This window comes from Lycium barbarum, chromosome 8 (assembly GCF_019175385.1).
Source record: "Lycium barbarum isolate Lr01 chromosome 8, ASM1917538v2, whole genome shotgun sequence".
Classification (NCBI taxonomy): Eukaryota; Viridiplantae; Streptophyta; class Magnoliopsida; order Solanales; family Solanaceae; genus Lycium; species Lycium barbarum.
In genome coordinates, this window is record NC_083344.1 from 79119644 (window position 1) to 79144711 (window position 25068).

Genomic DNA, 25068 nt, shown 5'->3' on the forward strand with positions numbered 1-25068 from the left:
ATGCAGATATTGAAATCAGATGTCGTCTTAAGCGGTCATATATAGCAAAATATCACACAGAAGCTGGCAAGGCTGGCGGAAAACTAATCGCCTGAATATATATACAACCATACACACACATATGGGCCGTTTCGGCCATCACAGCAAACGGGACCGCTTAAGACACAAATCACAGACATGACCACACATGATGACCCATGACCCACATATATGTCTACAGGCCTCTACAAACCACAACAGAAACATATGACGGGACAGGGCCCCGCCGTACCCCAAATAGTCATATATATACAGAAACATGTACAACAAAGATATGTACCAAAAATATGGGCTCCGGATCAAAGGGAGCGCTCCAAAGTAGCAGAATAGGTATCCTACACTGGCGGGTCACCAGAACGAACGTCTGCACCTGCGGGCATGAAACGCAGCCCCCGAAGAAAGGGGGTCAGTACGAAATAGGTACTTAATATGTAAAGCATGAAATACACTATCCAAAATCATAACAGACATACAAAGTATGGAAAAGAAGTATAAAAATCAATATACCAAGAAACTTGTTTTAAAACACAAATGATGCATATATAAGAGTCATGCATAGGGCTTAGGAACGTGGTCGCCACTCCGACACTGGCGCCACAACACATCATACTCCAAGGTTCCAAATCTCCGTACAATCCCGAACATATCGTAACATCATAACACATCATACGCCATAACACATCATAACACCATATATAGGCGGTACCCGGCCCTTTAATAAGTGGCTCGGCGAACCGTAACACATCATACTGCCGAATATAACATAGTGCGCACGACGACAAAACTGGCCCGGGACTCGGCGAACAATATAATAGTAGTGTGCACAAGCGGAGTAGTGAGAAACCATATGCATATAAATAAATAAATTCCAAGACTCGATGGACAAATATATTTACCGACATCTGAAAGCTTAGAAACAAGTATCGGGTCAATCAGAATTAGTATACGAATGTTATGAGCTTTTGAAGTACAGAACCTTCTAAAAGCGTTTCAGAAGTCATTTTTGGGAAAGTCAAGTAACCATCATATTAGGTACCTTTTGGACATCGTTATGGATCAAACTAAATAGAGCTTTTTGAACCATGTGTACGTATCAAAATATGTATCAAAGACTTTAGTCATATTAATCATCTTTTGAACAGCATTCGGAAACATATCAACTAGAACTCCGAACATCATAAATACGCATCAAACCATATGGACTAGCTTATGGAAGTCAAGGATATTAGCCATCCTAGTGGCTCTAAGAATAGGATTTTCATTAAAATCATACATATATGTCATTTGCTCATTTCATAAGGGTCATGCCAAAAGAAAGAAAGGTTAGGCTTTACATACCTCGCTCGCCTCCTAAGCTAATCCCAACTCAAGTCTCGGGCTCCCCAAGATCTACAATAACGTTATTAATTACCAAACGTTAGCTACAAGTACTTAGAAATTCAATTCTAACAAGCACTTGTCTATAGAAATTTCGGCAGCATCTCCCCTGTAAATACAACAACCCCGAGAATTCAACTCGGCCAAATTTATCAACAACCATACCAACAATCATTTCAACAATACCAACAATCAATTTGGAACATATTCTAACATTAGTAACCACACAACATTCAAAACAATCCCACCAACTCCGCTCCACCCGAAACTATACAAATGCAACAAAAGCCACACCAATACATTTTCTTCCTCCAAATTCATAACTACAACAACAATTCACACTTTAGCAACTTCACTTCTCACAATTACATAAAATCATATTAAAATCACATTAATTCCTACCATTAAACCTTGATTTACATCATAAAGGCCACAACAACACAACTAACATGCTAAATAAAATTAATTCATCTTTCCTCCACCATACAACAGCACACGGCCACAATCACACACACACACCCACACGGCCCACACACAACACATAATATTTCCATGATTTTCATTCATTTCTACATACTACAACATACATAAACCTTCCATAACCTATAAAAGAAGAGAAATTCTTACCTTTTTCCTCAATTTCCCACTTGACTAAAAATTTTGGACTTGCCACCAAGAGTAGTTTTCTTACTTCAACAATTATACCACGTTGAAGAGGACCTTTGAATTAGTAGGAATACTAGAAGAATTATTTTTTTTGGATCAAAGATTGAAGGCTTCAAATTTTCTTTTTTTTTCTTGGCCGAGAGGCCCTTCTCTCTTGCTCTCCAATTTCTTTTTCTTGAAGTTCTTGAATTGATGAATAATAGTGGCCCTTTTCTCTTTTTATTTACTCAATTTAGCTTCTACATGGGCCGTGGCCCATTCCCCCTTTAGCCGGCCACCTTGGGCCTCTTTTTGTTTTCCAAGCCCAATTATTCATGACTAATTTTTTGTAATTCATGAAACTATTTTCCAAATTTCCAATTTTTCCCTTAGCCTTCCTCAATATTTCCGCATCAATATTTTCATGAACAACTTATGTATTAAATAAGATAAAAAATATTGTCTTATCTCTTACTAGTCACAATTATCTCAAATTATACAAATGTCCAAATTACGGGATATAACATCCTCCACCCCTTTAGAACATTCGTCCTCGAATGTTAAACTAGTCTTATAGGGTCTTGCAAGCATTTCGGGGGAGTTTCTTTTTATGGACAACACATATAATTCATTCACCAATCAATATAACCAATTAAGGAATTTAGATTACCTATAGGCATAGGAAACAAGTGGGGATACTTCTTCTTCATTTCGTCCTCCGCTTCCCAGGTCATTTCCTCTCGGTTATTGTTCCACCACAAGACCTTAACAGAAGGCACATCTTTGGTACGCAGTCTCCTCACCTGACGATCCTGGATGGCTACCGGCTATTCTTCGTAGGACAGCTCCTCTGTTACCTGGATATCTTCTATGGGAAATATTCTGGAAGGATCACTAATGCATTTGCGGAGCATTGATACATGAAATACCAGATGTACTGCTTCCAGATCAGATGGTAAGTCTAACTCGTAGGCGACCTTGCCTATCTTTCGAACAATCTGATAAGGCCCAATATATCTCGGACTGAGCTTTCCTTTTCTGCCGAATCTCATTACACCCTTCATAGGTGACACTTTCAGAAATACCCAGTCACCAATCTGGAACTCCAAGTGTCGACGTCGATTGTCTGCATATGATTTCTGTCGACTCTGGGCTACTAATAACCGTTCCCGAATGAGTTTCACCTTATCGACTGCTTGCTGGATCATATCTTGACCAATTAGCTTAGTTTCACCCACATCGAACCAACCAATCGGAGATCTGTATTTTCTACCATATAAGGCTTCATACGGCGCCATCTGGATGCTGGAATGATAACTATTATTATAAACGAATTCAATAAGCGGCAAATGATCATCCCAGCTACCTCTGAAATCAACAACACAGGTCCGTAGCATATCTTCCAGCGTCTGAATAGTACGCTCGGCCTGTCCGTCAGACTGAGGATGGAATGCGGTGCTAAGACTCACCTGAGTCCCTAATCCTTCCTGAAATGACCTCCAGAAATTAGCTGTAAACTGAGCACCTCTGTCGGATATCATAGATATAGGAACTCCGTGAAGCCTTACTATCTCTTTAATATACAATCGGGCATAATCCTCAGCCGAATAGGTGGTCCTGACCGGAAGAAAATGGGCTGATTTTGTCAGCCTATCAATAGTAACCCATATAGAATCATACCTTCGTGGAGTGCGCGGTAAACCTGTAATGAAATCCATATTAATTATTTCCCATTTCCAAGCTGGAATTTCCATTTCCTGTAACAATCCACCAGGCTTTTGATGCTCGATCTTAACCTGTTGGCAATTTGGACACTGAGCAACGAACTTTGCGACGTCCCTTTTCATACCATCCCACCAATATAAACATCTGAGATCATGGTACATTTTTGTGGATCCGGGATGAACAGAATACCGAGCATAATGTGCCTCTCCCATAATCTGTCGCCGCAGCCCTGCAACGTCAGGTACACATAACCTGCCTCCACATAATAATACCCCGTCAGGTGAATCTCGAACTAGGTCTTCTCCTTATCAAGGGTCGCATCTCTGTACTGTACCAGAATAGGATCCTCGTATTGGCGTCATTTTACTTCTTCCATAATAGACGATTCAGCAACTTCTCGGACAGAAACCCCAATATTTCCAGAATCGGCTAAACGGGCTCCAAGACTAGCTAGCTGATGAATTTCACGAACTAATTCTTTCCTTTCTGGCTGCACGTCGGTCAAGCTGCCCATAGACTTGCGGCTAAGTGCATCTGCTACAACATTGGCTTTTCCAGGATGATATAGAATGTCAACATCATAATCTTTCAATAAATCAAGCCATCTTCTTTGCCGCAAATTCAACTCTTTTTGCTTAAAAATGTACTGAAGGCTTTTGTGATCCGTATAAATATCAACATGAACCCCATATAAGTAATGCCGCCATATCTTCAAAGTATGAATTACCGCGGCTAGTTCCAAATCATAAGTGGGATAATTTCTCTCGTGCGGTCTGAGCTGCCGGGCGGCATAGACTATAACTCGACCATGCTACATTAATACACAACCTATCCCAATACCGGAAGCATCACAATAAATGACATACCCGTCTAACCCCTCGGGAAGAGTTAGAACCAGAGCTGTAATCAACTTTTCCTTCAGCAACTGGAAGCTGCGTTCACAAGCATCGGTCCACTAGAATTTTGCTGGCTTCTGAGTTAGCTTCATTAATGTTGCTGCAATCGAAGCAAAATTCTCCACAAACCTCCTGTAATACCCTGCTAATCCCAAAATATTGCGTACCTCAGTCGGCGTCGTAGGCCTAGGCCAATTCTTTACAGCTTCGATCTTCTGTGTATCAACCCGAATACCATCAGCTCCGACGATATGCCCCAAGAATGCCACTGAAGTTAACCAAAATTCACATTTGGAGAACTTAGCGTATAATTTCTGTTGCCGGAGTGTGCCAAGTACTGTCCTCAGATGATCTGAATGCTCCTCTGCTGATCACGAATAAACTAGAATGTCATCAATAAATACAATCACGAACATGTCTAGAAACGGCCTGAATACCCGATTCCTCAAATCCATAAACATTGCTGGGGCATTGGTCAGCCCAAAATACATTACCCTGAACTCATAATGCCCGTATCGGGTCCTGAAAGCAGTCTTTGGAATATCTGCCTCTCGTACCTGCACCTGATGATAACCCGAGCGCAAATCTATCTTCGAAAAATATTTAGCACCCTGCAACTGGTCAAATAAATCATCAATCTGGGGAAGGAGATATTTATTCTTTATAGTCACCTTATTCAGCTGTTTGTAATCAATGCACATCCGCAGCGACCCATCTTTCTTCCTTACAAACAATACCGGTGCTCCCCAAGGTGACGTACTGGGTCTGATGAAGCCTTTTTCTAATAAATCTTTCAGCTGCTCTTTCAATTCCTTCAATTCTGCAGGTGCCATTCCGTAAGGAGGAATAGATATAGGCTGAGTATCTGGATGAACATCTATCGTGAACTCTATCTCCCGTTCAGGTGGAAGACCTGGAAGCTCGTCCGGAAATACATCTATAAATTCATTGACAACCGGGACTGACTGGAGAGTAGGTGTTTCTGCTTTAACATCATGCACGCGAACCAAATGATAAATATACCCTTTCTGAATGATCTTCCTGGCCTTGAGGTATGAAATAAACTTACCCCTCGGCGATGCTGTACTTCCTGCCCATTCTATAACTGGTTCCCCTGGAAATTGAAAATGAACTACCTTTTTCTGACAGTCAACGTTAGCATAACAAGAGGCTAACCAATCCATGCCCATAATAAAATCGAACTCTATCATATCTAATTCTACCAAATCGGCCTTGGTACAACGGCTATATATAATTACTGAACAATCCTTATATACCTGCCTCGCTATAATAAAATCCCCGACCGGTGTAGCTACCTCGAACGGTTCTATCGGTTCAGGTGTTATCCCAATTTTACTAGCGACAAGGGGAGAAATATATGATAAAGTAGAACCTGGGTCGATCAATGCATATACATCTCGGGAGAAGACCAATAATGTACCTGTAACTACATTCGGCGACGCCTCCTGATCCTATCGACTGGCCAAGGCATATATGCGGTTCGAGGGACCGCTAGTATCAGAAACTCCGCCACGACCTGCAGGTGCTGGCATACCCCGCCCCATAGGGCGCATAGCAACAGAAGTGGAGGATGAACCCGCAGTTGATCCCGTCGGCTGAGCTGCACCACCGGAACCACCCGTCAACGGACAATCTCTCATAATATGGCCCTGGCGGCCACAAGAAAAACAGGCACCGGTAGCTCGATAACACTCTCCTGGGTGAGACCTCCCACAATAAGAATATCGAGGCATAGGTGGTCTCGCCTGACTGGAACCTCGGCTCACCTGCAAACCTGAAGCCCTGGAGCTCTGGCCCGCTCCTGAGTGCCCTGCACCATCAAATCGTCTGCCTGTAGACTGTGGCTGTGTACTCCGGCCTGGTTGAGGAGGATATTTGCTATACTACTACTGAGGCTGCCCGCCTCGAGACTCCCCAGAATAACCAGCTGATCTATCCCTCTTGGGCTGCCTCCTGTCACGGTCTTTATCGGGCTGACGCCCTCTATGCCGATCCTCCATCCCCTGTGCGTACGCCTGTACTCGGGCAATATCCATCCCAAGATGGGATACCACTGCCATACAGCTATCGACCAAGTAATGATCTAAACCCATCACGTACCGGTGCATCCTGTCGGCCATATCAGCTACAATGGTGGGTGCATATCTGGCCAGAGAATCAAACTCTAAGCTGTACTCTCGGACACTCCTGCCCCTCTGTCTCAGCTGCAAAAATCTGTCAACTTTCGCTCGCCGCAGCTCTGGAGGCAAAAAGTGGCTGAGAAAAGCTGCTGCAAACTCATCCCACACGGCTGGAGGAGCATCCTCGCCTCTAGACAGCTCCGAGGACTCATACCAATTAATCGCTATATCCCGCAATCGATGTGAAGCCAGCTCGACAGACTCAGTCTCAGAAGCTCTGACTAGTCTCAGTGTACGCTGCATCTGTCGAATAAAATCCTGGGGATCCTCCTCGGGATTTGACCCGTAGAACTCTGGAGGGTTATAGGTCAAAAAGTCACGAACCCTTAGGCTGTCATGCCTATCTGCATCATCACCCCCTAGCCCGCGTCTGCGATCCTGTCCTGCTACTAATCTCGTCAATAGCTGTACCGCATCTCTCATCGCCCTGTCCTCCGCCCCTGGCTGAGGAGCTAGAGGCTCGGGCGCTGGGGCCTCCAGAGCTAATGGTGGAGCCGCCCCCTGATCCATGGTGGCAGCGGCTGCTGCTCCAGGCTCCTCTAATAGTGGGGGTGTAGCAGAACCCGCTAACTGCGGTGCAATATCGAGCATAGTCTGAGCACGAGCCCGAGTGACTCTCTGTATCTGGATGGTCTCTCCTGCCACTGCTTTACCCTTCTGGGCCATCGTCGCCTTCTTCGGAGACATCACTGTAAACATAACAATCGGTCAGAAAGAAATCATCCTAATAGTACAGCTCTATCGCACGATCTAAGATCAAAAGAAAGGTAACACCCTAAATGTCCTGTAGCCTCCTGTTTATAGATGTGGTGCACAACACACCGATAAACAAGAGTCTACTAGACATGTCCTGTAGACATTCCGAGGACAAACCGCTCTGATACCACTTTTGTCACGACCCAACCCCGTGGGCCGTGACTAGTGCCCTAGCTGGACACCCATACACACTCACTTACCAAATCGATATATCAAGGACTTATCCGTATTCAGCATACATTAAGTTATGCAGATATTGAAATCAGATGTCGTCTTAAGCGGTCATATATAGCAAAATATCACACAGAAACCGGCAAGGCTGGCGGAAAACACATCGCCCGAATATATATACATCCATACACACACATATGGGCCGTTTCAGCCATCACAGCAAACGGGACCGCTTAAGACACAAATCACAGACATGACCACACAATGATGACCCATGACCCACATATATGTCTACAGGCCTCTACAAACCACAACAGAAACATATGACGGGACAGGGCCCCGCCGTACCCCAAATAGTCATATATATACAGAAACATGTACAACAAAGATATGTACCAAAAATATGGGCTTCGGATCAAAGGGAGCGCTCCAAAGTAGCAGAATAGGTATCCTACACTGGTGGGTCACCAGAACGAACGTCTGCACCTGCGGGCATGAAACGCATCCCCCGAAGAAAGGGGGTCAGTACGAAATAGGTACTTAATATGTAAAGCATGAAATACACTATCCAAAATCATAACGGACATACAAAGTATGGAAAAGGAGTATAAAAATCAATATACCAAGAAACTTGTTTTAAAACACAAATGATGCATATATAAGAGTCATGTATAGGGCTTAGGAACGTGGTCGCCACTACAACACTGGCGCCACAACACATCATACTCGAGAGGGTTCCAAATCTCCGTACAATCCCGAACATATCGTAACATCATAACACATCATACGCCATAACACATCATAACACCATATATAGGCGGTACCCGGCCCTTTAATAAGTGGCTCGGCGAACCGTAACACATCATACTGCCGAATATAACATAGTGCGCACTACGACAAAACCGGCCCGGGACTCGGCGAACGATATAATAGTAGTGTGCACGAGTGGAGTAGTGAGAAACCATATGCATATAAATAAATAAATTCCAAGACTCGATGGACAAATATATTTACCGACATCTGAAATCTCAGAAACAAGTATCGGGTCAATCGGAATTAGTATACGAAAGTTATGAGCTTTTGAAGTACAGAACCTTCTAAAAGCGTTTCAGAAGTCATTTTTGGGAAAGTCAAGTAACCATTATATTAGGTACCTTTTGGATATCGTTATGGATCAAACTAAATGGAGCTTTTTGAACCATGTGTACGTATCAAAATATGTATCAAAGACTTTAGTCATATTAATCATCTTTTGAACAGCATTCGGAAACATATCAACTAGAACTCCGAACATCATAAATACGCATCAAACCATATGGACTAGCTTATGGAAGTCAAGGATATTAGCCATCCTAGTGGCTCTAAGAATAGGATTTTCTTTAAAATCATACATATATGTCATTTGCTCATTTCATAAGGGTCATGCCAAAAGAAAGAAAGGTTAGGCTTTACATACCTCGCTCGCCTCCTAAGCTAATCCCAACTCAAGTCTCGAGCTTCCCAAGATCTACAATAACGTTATTAATTACCAAACGTTAGCTACAAGTAACAATCAATTTGGAACATATTCTAACATTAGTAACCCGCACAACATTCAAAACAATCCCACCAACTCCGGTCCACCCGAAACTATACAAATGCAACAAAAGCCACAACAATGCATTTTCTTCCTCCAAATTCATAACTACAACAACAATTCACACTTTAGCAACTTCACTTCTCACAATTACATAAAATCATATTTAAATCACATTAATTCCTACAACAACTCACAACAAATTTCAATGCCGACTTGAACCATTAAACCTTCAATTACATCATAAAGGCCACAACAACACAACTAACATGCTAAATAAAATTAATTCATCTTTCCTCCACCATACAACAACACACGACCACAATCACACACACACACCCACACGGCCCACACACAACACATAATATTTTCATGATTTTCATTCATTTCTACATACTACAACATACATAAACTTCCATAACCTATAAAACAAGAGAAATTCTTACCTTTTTCCTCAATTTCCCACTTGACTAAAATTTTTGGACTTGCCACCAAGAGTAGTTTTCTTGCTTCAACAATTATACCACGTTGAAGAGGACCTTTGAATTAGTAGGAATACTAGAAGAATTAATTTTTTTGGATCAAAGATTGAAGGCTTCAAATTTTCTTTCTTTTTTCTTGGCCGAGAGGCCCTTCTCTCTTGCTCTCCAATTTCTTTTTCTTGAAAGTTCTTGAATTGATGAATAATAGTGGCCCTTTTCTCTTTTTATTTACTCAATTTAGCTTCTACATGGGCCTTGGCCCATTCCCCCTTTGGCCGGCCACCTTTGGCCTCTTTTTTTTCCAAGCCCAATTATTCATGACTAATTTTTTGTAATTCATGAAACTATTTTTCAAATTTCCAATTTTGCCCTTAGCCTTCCTCAATATTTCCGCATCAATATTTTCATGAAAAACTTATGTATTAAATAAGATCAAAAATACTGCCTTATCTCATACTAGTCACAATTATCTCAAATTATCCAAATGTGCAAATTACGGGATATAACAGTCCGATTCGTCATCCACTAGATTAGCCACTTCGATTTTGTCTTGGTTCGATTTCTGTTCATTCTCAAACTGTTCGACTTCTTTAGTGAGATGCTCGGGAAATATAGTTTTATCGTCGTACTCTCATATTCCTTTTCGTCTGTCCCATTGTGATCATTCGATTCACGACATGTCGTTACATTAACAGGTTCATTATTATTATTATTATTACTGAAAAACAAAGGCAAAGCAAGGCTATGTAATCAAGAGTTGATGCATTGATAAAGATGAATCAGTTTTTTCCCAAATAAACTGAGGCTTTCATTAAATTCATTAAAGGAAGTAGAAATAATGGTCCTACTTGAGCCAACATAAGTCATTTCACTTTTTGAAAACATCATGATAGAATTTAAAACATAAATGGTGGGTTATCGGGCCTCATCCGATCTTGGAAATTCTGGATTTGTCTTCTCGACCAAAGCAGAGTACAAGTCCAATTTTGCAAGGGCTCATCCAGGTTAGCTATGCGAACGGTGGGCGCCTCAACACACTCATCCAGGATCATATCATAATCTTCGTTTTTGAATAGCATTCTCATCCCTTCCATCAGACCATCTTCATTTAACTTCGACATCCAGATTGGAAATGACTGATACAAGTACGAAATAAGCTTTTTTAGATTTGGTGTAGCTTTCTTTTTCTTACTAGCTTCAAATACTTCTTCATCACTCGGAACATATCCCGGGCCAAAAAGGAAGCTGTTTTGAGGAATGGGTATATACGTTCAATTATACCGTCTAAGTTCATTCAAAAACCTCACCCCTGCTAGAATCCCTTCTGGAACATTGTAGTGGCAACCGTTTTATATATAAGTGACATCAGACTATACGGTGCAATCTCTTCGTAAGTAGCTCCTACTAACTCTACAATGTGAAAATCAGTACCTCCAAGAGTTCCTTCAATAATTGGAACAGAGTGATCGGGGTAACTGAGTCTATTTCTTGTCGAACCCTATTGTTAATGGTTTAAAACTAGTTCACAACTTATGGCTATCTTTCTCTAGTTTTGAAAATATTCAGAGTTGACACCTAATTTTAGGAAATATTAGGAAACCATTTGTAAAGAATGTAAACTCCATTTTTAGTCTTTCAAACCCATGAGATTCTAGATAAGGGTTTTATTTACCCCAGGGGAACGATTTTAAGCATCCCCTAGAGCCTGCCCGAAGACAATCCTTAAATTTAGTTTAACTAACACTAGTGGGGGAGATTACTTCCTAAGTAAATTGAAAAAATGGTTTTAAAAGTGATATTAGTTATGTGAGTAAATGCATTTTTATAAAAGCAGTAGTTAATGATAATGTATGCATGAGAAAAATGTGTATGATGTATATAAAAATAGTATACATAATGTAGAGTAAAAACATGCATGTTTTTTATGAGAAAATAACGTATATATGCGATATGTATATCATATGTAAAGATGGTATATACTGTATACTAAAAATAGTTATTGGTGATATGATAGTAATATATATATATATATATATATATATATATATATATATATATAGTATACACATAATGAAACGATGATTAAATGAGTTAATAAAAATAAGATAGTATATATATGCCTATGAAAATAGAGTATGTAGCTTATAGCTCTCGTAAAATAGCTTGGACCACTATACTTGGACCGTGATATGATTTCTTGTTTTCAACTTGTCAATACCCTAATATGATTTCCTTGTTTTTAACTTGTCAATGGGTCCTGCTCACATTAGTATTAATAGGGACAATTTATATATATATAAAAAAAAATTATGCCTCAGCCACAGCGCAATGCTGCACTAGGCCAGATGTGATAAAACCTTAATTGATTTTTTGGTTAAAAAAAGGGACGATTTCTGACCTTTTAAGGTCTACATTTTAAGACAAAAATCAATTTTGGCATTTCTGAAAATCTACATTCTTTTTACGTCTCGAAAACTGATAAAGTTGGACCCTCTTTCTATTTAGGTATTCTTAAATACCCGAAACATGGTGTCAAAAACCAATGATTTTGAAAGAAATCTTAGCGAAAGCCATTGCTTGCGTCATGAAAATGTTAAATAGTATCTAGTGACTGTTCCAAATATGCCTAAAATGAATAATTATACTAAGTTCAAATATCTGAAAGGGGTAGGGGAAAGGCAAGTGACTAAGTTCACTAGCGTACTTATATGATTCAAACAAAGCAAAGCAAAGTAGTCAATACAAAAGGCAAAATGCTAGTCACAAGGTAATATATATATATATATATATATATATATATATATATATATATATATATATATATATATTTTTTTTTTTAAAAATAATAATTAATATTCCAATAGGACAGGCCTACTGGTGAATTTTATTAATAAAGAGATCACAATTGTATCTTACATCATGTTCCAAATAAGAGTTAGCTAAAAGGAGATAAACTATAACCATGTTGAAGTACAAGCTTGTGATGCTCTCCCTTCCTAAAACATGATCTAGAATCAGTACATTGGCCTTCATATCACTTGTTTGTATCCAGTAGATCCAAATTATTATGCTTGTGATCATCATTTAATCTTCTTAGTTCTGATCCTCAAATTTGTGAACTGCATCTTGTCCATGCTGATTAGCTTTCTTCCTGTGCTTTGGAAATCCTGAAAGTTTCTAAACTCTAGTTTGCAGCCTGTATCTAAGGCAAGGTTTGCCAAATAATCTGCAATTTTATTTTCTAAGGCAAGGTTTGCCAAATAATCTGCAATTTCATTTTCTTCTTTGTATATATGCTGCATCTGAACATTACAAAGCTGCATGAGTGTCACGACCCAACCCGTCGTGATGGCATCCACACTAACCCCCCTGGTGGGCGAACCATCCCCTTAACCAAATTCTCATTCATTTAAACTTCTTATAAATCAATAATAAGAATATAATTATAAAACTGTCTAGTCATGCCATAAATAATTAAAAGTGCGGAATTCTAAAATATTACAACCACAAAGATTCAAAAGTCATCGTACAAGGACTCTAAAACATAAAGTTTTCTAAAGAATAAGTAACTGTCTATAAATATCATAATGTTCGGAAAGTAAATCGACATCAATAACGAAAGATCTTCAGGCTGCATAAAATGGATAGGAGCTCACCCTCTGATCTGAATGGGAAATGGCCTCAGGCTAAATGTGAGGTCTGGAAGAAGTCTCCGGCATGCAATCTGCACTAAAAAAGGGTGCAACAAGGTAGTATCAGTGCAAACACTATGTACCGGTAGATATCATAGGCCGACTAACATTAATATCATGCAATATATTTGTAAAACCAACAAAATAGGCAGATAGGCACAACAGCACAACGGCACAACAATATCAAGAGTCAATCATCAACTAGTCCACTATACACCACAAGAATGAGTTAAGTCCAACGATATGCAATCAATGATAGTATCTCAACCATACACACATGCTAAAGGAAATTTTTGCACAATAGTCATGACCTGCAGGGGACCCATGGTGTCCATGTACCACTCGCTCTAGAACTGACCTCAATCACGAGCCCATAACTAGGTCACATCCTCACCCCTATCAAATGTGCCTTATATATATATCTGTACCTGATCACAAGATGAATCTCAAAGTATTTCCAGTTCAACACCCAATATGAAACATGATGAGTCAATATTATCCATGTCAAGGAATATAAGGCACCATACCACAAGTCATAACAAGACTCAGATTAATGAAATCCACAACAACATAAATGCATAAGTCGTCTCAATCAATAAAAGAGTATATATCAACCCCTTCCTTCCCATATCACAGCAAATACACCTTAGGTTTCAATTCATAAAGTAATGGCGACAAGCCCACATAATGAGAAATCATACCAACCAAAGTAATATCCAACCAGACGTCATGTCCGAAGACCTAATCATGCTTTCTCCCATAAATTTTACTACATACACAATCAACCCATCAAAGTCTAACTCAAGTAAACCATAACTACCTCAGATGCAGAACTGGAACAATTACAAGCTACTCCTCTTCGTAATGCTTCGAAACTCTTAAAGTATAGCAATATAATGCTAAGTGAGCAACAGAACATCTAATCAAATTAAGAACAACACTTGGGAAAGAATACCCAAAACACGCCTAACAGTTTCGAAGGGTGAAACCATAATTTAAGGATGAATTTATCCTACCCTCAAGCTCAACAATCATAGTCTTCCAATTCATGGGTTTTCTAATCACTTTAACCCTTTACAATCAGATTTTAGGCAAAACCCCCATTTAGGGTGGAACCCTAATTCTCAATACATAATTCTCACAATAAGTATTCAATTTCTCACCCTAGAAAGTGATAACCTACACTTCTAGATGATATAAACAACAATATAAACAATAATCCTCTATTTAATAAAGGATTTCATAACTTAGGGTTCTAGGACTTTCTTCCACCATTAGAGGACCTAGAACTAGCATTTGAACTCAAAGAAGAAAGGAAATGAACAAGGTAAAGTTTTGGACGTACACTCAAAGATGCTTTCACCAAGCAATGGAATAAATCACCTTTTTTTCTCCCTTGAGAATTGTTTTTGGAGTTATGTGACTAATGACTCGAAATTTGCAATATAAAAGTGGATATCTGCCTCCTGTCGACCGCTGTAGTGGTCACTAGGATCACTGCAACGGTCTCACTATAGCGGCCATTCTCACCACTACGGTGGATCTCATTAATTAACTAGACACGCCATAGTGATCAAAATCATGTCGTAGCGGCCCCGCTATGGTGGTCCACCACCCGCTATGGTCTCTCCTCAAACCCTGAATTCCTATGATGGCGGCTGGCGCCCTACTGTGGTGGATGTGCTGCAGTTGTCCAACGCCATTGCGGCGGTCTCACCAGAACTAGAGAGGTCGGGGTTTTCACCAAAAATGCCAACATCAATCTGAGGCCCTACGTACACAAACTAGACATACACACATATGTAAAAACATGCTATGGAACTCACTCGTGGCATCGGAATTCCCAACGAAGGTCTAATTTACTATGTCAACCCCCCAACGAAAACAAAATAAGTTTTCAAACAAGTGCAGATAATACAATCAAATGCCTTTGCTTTAGGATTCTAATTCTTTAAGTCTTCACTAGACTCGTTCCTAGACTCTGAAATAAACCGGCAGGGGTAAAATGGTCAAAACACACATAACGACCTAGTGGGTCGTTACAATGAGTTTCTGTATATCTTTAATCTCTGTAATAAGATGCCATGGTGTGCTGCTTTTTCCTTCGATTATCAGCTTCATCTGTAATGAATAAGTTCCAATTATCACATGATTGTATCCTCTAAAAATGTAGAAATATAGAGCTTTTTTTATTGCTACTGCCTCAACATCTATATTGGTAGTTTCATTGATCTCCTCAGCCTGTGCATACATGATGACTCCTCAATGATCCCTGAAACAAAAGCCATATGAGCTTCTTCCTAGATTTCCTTTGCATGTTCCATCTGTGTTGGACTTTATTTCTCCTATTGGTGGTGCTTTCCAGTACACTTTTTTGTAATACAGAACTAGCTTCACTTGTTCCAAGTAATTCACCAAAGCTGGCCATCCAGATGGAATCTGTTGTAGCTTTGGATATTTTAGTCTCACTAATTGTGTAACGACTCGTTGGACAGTTACTAAAATTTGTTGAAGTTCAAGTCCTAAAAGCATCGTTAATCATTGAACGGTTAGTCGTATGGAGAAATTATTCGTTAAATTATTGCGCAGCCGAATTAGTAAGGAATTAAAAATTGTGGAGACCACCTGGACCAGACCCTTCGCTACAGGGTGGGTGGACCGTTGCAGTGAGCTTATCTTCTGCTACGACGGTGGAGCAATGTCCCCAGATTTTCGCTGCAGCGAATTGATTTTCCGCCTTAGTGAACCCGCTCCAGCGGACAATCTGTCTGCCGCAGCGAACAACGCAGACCAGACCAGGTATTGAATTCCAATTTTGGGATTTGACCTCATTTCTCTAAAAACTCTATAACTCGGTCTCTACTTGGGGATTTTGAGAGGAAATCCATGAAAGCTTGGGAAAGGTAAACCCATTAAACCCCATCCATTTCATTATCTCTCTCTAATTTATTTACTTCCTTCACTAAGTTATCTCTAAGTTAATAAAAATGGAGGTTTTCAAAAGTACAAACCCTAGGTTAATAAAAGGGGAATTTTTGGGTTGAAATCACGAGAATCCTTGAAACTAATCACCTTAATTCCATACTAGGATAAATAACCAACCCTAAATGCTAATCTTTTGCATTTCTATAAATGGGTTACAATGTGATTTCTCGAAATTAGGAGTTGTATAAAGGAAAGAGTTCCATTTTGGACTTGATAGATCAATTAGTAATGAAACTCGGAATATTAGTCCATGGAAACTTAGGAAAGTCAAGTTGGAGATAATTTCGATTCTACCCATACAAACCCTAAACTTGGTATAATGTCTTGAATTTGACTTTTGTTATCTTAGTCCCATTTACCTTCCTAGACCTTTCATCGCATGTAGTGGTTCTAAAATGAGAAGAAAAAGACAAATGGATGTTTGTGGCACCTGCTTGTATATGTTTAATAGAAAGTGATGGAGAAAGCATGCATAGGTCTCCAGACAAGAAGTTGGGTTGGATTGTTCTAGGTTGGTACGGTTATGAGTGATTGTTGCGTAGTTATTCATGTTGGCTGCCTTGTTAGACGCGAATGTTGGTGTCAGTATGACTTGGCTGGGTCCTTTTGTTGACTATGTGCTATTATGGACACTTGTTTACCCTTTTGGTTAGATTTCGGTTAGCAAATCTTATGTAGAGTTAGTGATTATTGGAGAAAGCATGTAAACCTTCGGGTATGGAGTTTGGGATAGAATTCTTAGGTTGGTATTGTTGTTGACTATCGCGTGTTGCTTTATTGTGGTCTATTAAGTGGTTGCTTGTTTGTGAGTTGTAGGCTTGTCGCCATGTGATTTATTCTAGAGTTGATGTTTAGTGGTTACCTCAAGATTCGGGAAGTATATATATCACGATTTAGGTTGTTGGAAAGGAAAGTAAGGTTATGATATTGATATTGCGATTGAGATGTGTGTCCATGTGTGGTACCATTGGTTCATACATTCTTGTCGGCATTCTTATCATGTATTCACTTATCTATACATATATTGGGATCGGGTTGCGCCCTGGAACACTTACTTGGATCGGGTTGCACGTACCGCAACACTGACTGGGATCGGATAACACATTCCGTAACACTGACTATTGATTCGGGATGTGCTCAACAGCAAGTACATGGACTTAGTGGTCCCCCATGGGTCATGACTATCAAGGCAAAGAGATATTCTGCTCGAAGCGTGTGTGTATTACTGCATTGCATATGTATTTTTCACGACCCAAATCGGAGGGCCGCGACGAGTACTCGGGGCTAACCACCGAGCACCCCTCATCCTACTGTTTATCAATTTCGTCTAATGCTTTTATCAATTTTATACTCGAGTTGCGAGAAAATCATCTTTCCTTCGAAAATATAAATACTTTTATATGCACAAGCCTTTTGGTCATTGAAATAAAATATACACACACTTATATATATATACGTAGTAGCAGCCTCGTGAAACCATAACACCCAAACTACGTATCTACGAGCCTCTACTAGAGTACTAGACATATGGACGGGACAGGACCCCGTCGTGCCCAAAATATATATGTACAGAAAAGGAAAACCATAAGCACCTCCAGAACAATGGAGTGCTCTCGACAGTTGACAGCTCCTACGAATCTTGGGCAAGATCGCCTCCCTGTCTACTTGTGGGCATGAACACAGTGTCCAAAGAAAAAGGACGTCAGTACGAACATTGTACTGAGTATGAGAGGCATAAGCAATAATATCACATCAATGAAATAAAGGAAACATCAATGAGGAACATCTGTATCTGACTGTCACATAGAAAAGGAGTGATGCATGCTGGCTTACTCATAATCATCATCAGATCGTAAATGCATAAATCTATATAAGCTGCCCGCCCATATTGGATCGGTGTGATAATCTGTAGCATTAGCCTGCGTCCAGGCCTCCCGCGTCCGGGGTATCATCTCCTGCCGCTCACTAGTGGTGTCTGCCCATGCCATTTGGCCATGGTGTATAGTATAGCTGCCCGCCTTAGCGGTGACTGCCCGGCCAAATAGGCGCGGTGTTATGTCATCATCATTATACATGCTCATCATAGTATGCTTATCATAATATGCTTATCATAGTACATGCATAGGGCTCAAGAACAACTACACTATATCGGGGTGACGTAAGGTCGTGATCCCCCGATTCCATTATGGGCACTCATTAACATCCTGCCTCACCTTGAAGGGAAGAGTATATGAGGTGAGTGTAAGCATCAATGACATCATATCATGAACATTTAGAACTCCTGTACTCTAACTCATTACCTTGTGTAGCAAATTACGGATATCAGCTTGTATCCTTTCGGAACTTAAGAGATTCATGGAGAAGAAAGAAATTCATATTAAGGGAGTCATGCCATAGAAGGAAAGGACTAGACTCACATACCTTTGTTGTTTGATTAAGCTATCGCTTGCTTGTTCTCCCTCGATATCACGTTTCTACCTTCAAGAGAGATTTTGCACTAACATTAGTTAATCGTCTATAGGACCAGTTCACTATTTCTAGGGAAAATTGGGCAGCACTTCCTTTTTTTATACTACTTTTCTCACATTCTATAGCAACTCCCAACGTTAATAACAACATCCACAATATAGAATCAACAATCATCATTTATCTACTTTTACCACAATTCACCGTTTCTCTTAGATTTCTCCACAATTATGATTATCACTCGTTATCGCATTTTCTCCGATTTAATGCTTATTTCATGGTCTAAATGTCACTTATGACATTTTCACAATCACAGCATACCAACATTCAGAATTCACACCAATCACTATTCACACGTTCATGACCCAATTTCTATGTTTTTCCACAATTCAAGTGTTTCAACATTCAACCACTCAAACCATATAAAAAGAGTCATAAAACTCACCTAACGATGGATGAACAGCTTTTGAGTGGAACTCCTTTTCTTGCACCAAAACCCTAACTCACTCTTCTTGAGTTTTCTTGGCTTAAATGAACTTTTAGTGGGTTTCACAAACTTGATTTCATGTATTTGGTGTAGTTGACCATGGTTTTCCTTTGATTTCTTGTGGATGAATGGTGGAGAAGGTTCTAGAGAGTTCTTGGAGAAGAGAGAGAGGACGATGAAATGAAATAGAAATGGAGGTGGGTCTTATATTAATTCATGAAATCAGTCCCATCCGTGATGTACGGTGCGATCGACGGACCGTCGATTGGATCGACGGGACGTCGATCTGACCGTCGATATCGTCAAATTTCCAGTGTGTTCTGTCATTTCTCCTCATTCGACAGTGAGAAGGACGGTCCGTCGAACTGATCGATGGAGCGTCGACTTGTTCGTCGAGGGGTCTTCGTTCCAGCTCAGTTTTATAGCGCCATCGACGGGGCGTCGACCTGTTCGACGGTACAAAGGATAACCGTCGAACCCCCTTTTTGCAGGGCTGGGGCGAAGTTTCATTTAACGGACTTTTCTCCCTTGCCTTTAACTTCTCTGAAAATTTACGTTAGGATTCTCAAGTATCCCTTCTTACTTGTAGGGACATCATGTTCGCCTAAACTTACGTTAGTCCCTTCATCGCTCAGCAACCCAAGGTTCCGAGGGGTAACAAGACACCTGATGCCTTGTTTGACCGCGAGTAGACTTTTCATTCCTTAATTACCTATTAACTTTGTGTGAGCCCATGAATCATTATCTTTTACTCTATATCATTTCAACAAACAACTCAATAAAAACTCCTTGTAGGGAATATATATGGACATACAAGCCTACAAGGCTGCTATATACAACTGACGACATTCCGACATACCATACACATGAAACTGTCTGCAAAACCTCTAAAATATTCTAGACTACTATAACATAAGTCGGGACATGGCCCTGACGTACCCATTATGCATAAGACACATATGTATGCACACGTACTCCGACTCGACAATAATCCGGGCATAAATAGAGTTCGCCAATCCAGTTGATAGCCCGAGAGCATCCTACAGCAAGTTTCCTCTACATATCTATCTACACCTGCGTGGCATGAAACGCAACGTCCCCAGGAAGGGGGATGTTAGAACGAATAATGTACCGAGTATGTAAGGCAGAAATGAAACAATATAGTAAGACCTCAAATGATAAGAAGAACGTAGAAATCAACCTGTACCTGTGACTGCCACTAAGGGCTATGAACATGCATATTATACTTTTAAAAAACATTTATATGTATATACCTTCACCCATTCGCTCCATCGAGCTTCTCCCCGTCGGGCATTATATCATATCGGGCCCCTTTGGGCATCATCATCATCATATACCAGCTGATCAGGTGGTTTACGTATATAACGCCTTTTCCTTTCCCATTTCCTATAAAAATCATGATACATAAGTATATACGTCTATATATATATATATATATATATATATATATATATATAGAGAGAGAGAGAGAGAGAGATGTATAATGTATATAGTGCATAAGAATGACTCGTAAGATCATATAACCTTTTCCGGAGTGACATAAGAGTAGTTCATCCTCCGATTTCATTATGAACATCATTATAATCATCATGTGCCCCTTTAGGACTTAGAATTATTCGTGATAATGTATTTGAAACACACTGACCTTGTATGCCTCTTTGGGACTTATGAAATCAACTCATTAAGTATTCCTATGCCAAGTCCAAGCTAGTAGGTGTCTTATGTAAATTTGGGCAGCGTTTCCTTTATAATATCTACTTCCGCCCAAAACAAAATTCAGCCAAAAACAACCTCATATCATCAACAACAATATACATATAACCAATCCATCAAAAATAGTCCCACATGGTCTTATAATCTTAACCCAAAAGAAAAGTCCACAAGTCTGTCGTTTGAGTTTCATTTCGTAGCTTCAAGTTAACCATGTTTCCTTTACCAATTCCTTCCATAAACACACAAGAGTTGATGTCTGTATCATGAACATCATGTTCTTATTTTTCATCATAATTTCCAGCCAAAACAACATTGATATAATCTTTCAAAGCAATCTAACAATCCAGCAACTACAACATAGGAGTGGTCTTTTATCTTTACCTTCAAGTTTGTAGCTCTTCCTCCTTGTAATCCATTTCATGAACATAAATAAATTCATAAAAACATCAAGAACATCATATTCAAAGTAAAAATATCCATAACTCACCTCAAAACAGTCCAAACACATTTACCCATCATAAACACTTCTTATCTCAAGTTTAACATAGTTTCTTCCAACATTCAAGCCTCTTTATGGCCATATAATAACTCAAAACATATAGAGGGATGAATAATATACCTTTTAGTACTTATATCCTCAATTTCCAAAAATTACTTCACCATGAAGTTTTCTCAAAATAGCCACAAGAAGATAAGAGCGGAAATCACTACTAATTCGGGTGTTTTGGGGTTGGATTCCTTGTGTTTCACCTTAGAATAGTTTGAGATGGATGGGGGTCTATTTGGAGAGCTTGGAAGAACCTTAGGTTTCAGTCTTAATGACGCAAATGAGGCTTCAAACTGAGGGAGCAAATATATAACCTCAACAAAAATCCACCTCCTCATTTTCACGGTCCACTTTCACAGATCGTGAATAGTTTCACGGGTCGTGAAACTGGCTGTGAAACCATTCCAGTGATCCACCCAACTTCCACCCAATCCACGATGGCAAAGAAAGACTTTCACGGTCCGTGGAATTGGCTTGGTCCGATTCTCCGACGAAACATATTATTTTCGATTCGTTTGACGTCCAACTTTCACACTCTCTTCCAAACATGTTTAAGATATATAACTTTAAGACACATCCGTAGGTTTCTTGTACGACCCTCTGAGATATCTTCAATACAAGTTTACGTCAATTGGGTTATAATGAAGTTTGACGTACCAATAAGGGCGAAATGTAACCCTACCATCTTCCATAGCCCTTCCATCTTACCTTAGGTCACTTACGTCATGAACTACGCAAAAAATTTTCAAGGTGTAACAACATTCATATTCATTCTTCATTTTCCCTTATTGTTGTATTGTGTTCGGATATTCTCTATTTGTTATATTGTGTAGGTAGATGTGATTTAGAGGATACACTTACTCGATTTCTGTTTGTAGTATGAGTCGGTGAGATGGGGTTGGTCTTGAGAAGTTTTTGGAAGGAAATGGAATCCTAGGTCGTGTCAAGTACAAGGGTATTTAGTTATGAACCCGTTAATTATTATGAGTGAGAGTTGCGAAGTGTCAGGTGATGTTAGTGGAATTGTATATGACTATTGAATCGGTATTTTATTTGGTTCTGGCTTGGTTATTTACTACGTTTGTTGGTTGTAATCGTGGAGTCCCTTTTTGTTTTTGGAAGCGTAGTGGGAGTAAGTTAGTGAAGGTATATGCTGAATTGAATTGATTTGATTGGTAGAAACCTCCCCTATATAAACTGTTGATTGAATAAATACTTGCCCACCATACTTATCTATTATTCCATATTGTTACTATTATTTCCTAACTGTTGTCAGCCTATGATGCTTACTAGTATGAGTGTTGTACTGATACTACTTTTGCTACATCCTTTTTGGGGGTGTAAATTGTTTCAGGTTGAGTTCGTGATTAGTAGCTTCCGAGGATGTGCCAGGCCTATCTTGAAGACTCTATTATTTTCATTCTAGACAAGGTTGTCTTCTTTTATTGTCTTGTTGTATTCGTTTATTAGAAGCTCTTGTACTAGTCTAGATCAGATCTTTGGGGAAAGGTTGTAGTCAAACTTTTGGATCTGCTTGACTTCATTGTAATGGAAAATTTAGTCTTTTGTTGTGTTGTTCAATGTGGAGTTCAAGATGTATAATTTCGGGAAAGGGTTCGCCTACTAGATAGGCATAGGTAGGTGCCTGCACGAACCCTGTATTGGGTTGTGACAAATTGCCCTATTTTTTTATGTATCTGATATTCCAACTTATTGTTTGTCATTGTCCCTACCATGCTTGACTTTGTTCCTTCTCTTCCATATTTCCCACATAAGTATTGCAGGTATAGCAGTTAATATGGAATTCAACTTGGTTGGTGCTTCATTCTTCCAACATTTGATAATCAGTTGGCTTAGCTGCAGTCCATCCACATTAATACTTGCACATGAAACAAACATTCTCCACAGCTTTTTCGCTATAGGAGAGGTTAGAAAAAGATGAGACATAGTCTCTTTCTTTGGTTCTTGATAGTACCAGCATTTGGATGATAAACAGACTCCCAAGCTACTAAGAAATTGACCAACTGGTAACTTATATTTCCAGGCCCTCTATATAAAGAGGAGATTTTGAATGTTAATCCTTTAATCCATATGAACTTGTATATCTCCTCATTTTCATCTTTCTACCTGATATAATGCCATGCACTTTTGACAGAAAAATTAACATTTTGCTTAAGCATCCACCATGTTCTATCTAGTTGATTAGTGTCTATAGGAGAGGCTATGTTCTGTATAATGTATTGAACTGTCACGACCCAAATCGAAGGGTCATGACAGGTACCTGGTCCTTACTTGCCCAGCACCACTAGACATACTTTGATAACATAATCATAAATAATAGTGGATCACGAGAGTCATCATACGACAACCTGCTAACTCATAATCGAAATAAACTGGAAAGGGATAAGGTCCAAAAGGACATATATACATAAACATGCTGGACATGATACTAAGAGCCGACAAAGCCGCCAAAGACATCGGTATAACAAAATATAGGCTGAGATGGCCATGCAACATCTAACTGTATCACATTTGTCTACAAGCCTCTACTAGAGAACATGACATAATGAGGTCCGGACAGGGCCCCGCCATACCCATATGTACAACAAAATACCATACCATGAAATGATAGCAACTTCTAGACAAGTGGAGTGCCCCAGTGTCAGCTGAACAGGCAACTTACTGATGCGGACCATCACCCTGTCTACCTGGACCTGTGGGCATGAAATACAGTGTCCCCCAGGCGAAAAGGGCATCGGTATGAATAAAGTATTGAGTATGTAAGGCATGAAAGTAACATAAAGGAGACATAAGAGGAACATAAGATAAGAGGATACAACCTGCATATCTGAATTACCTCTGAGGGCCATGATATGCATAAGTACTGTATATATGCGTTTATAATCTTGTTCATACATATATATATATGCATATATAACATGACATGATATATATATATATATATATATATATATATAGATGCATAAGTATGATAAGATACATTCTGAGTCTGTCAGACTGGCGTAAGGTCGTTACACCTTCGATTGATATTATGGGACTAATATCAGTATCATTACATGACTCTATAGAATTCACAAATCCTGAATAGACTCTAGGGATGCAATACTATCTAATCATAGGGCAGTGTTGTCACGACCCGACTAAGGGCCGCGACGGGTACCCGGGGCTGGCCACCACTCGTTCTACTACTCATCTTACTCATTTAGTGCTCTTTTAACTTTTATCAATTCATATTCAAATCGCAGGAAAAGTCATCTTTCATTTGAGA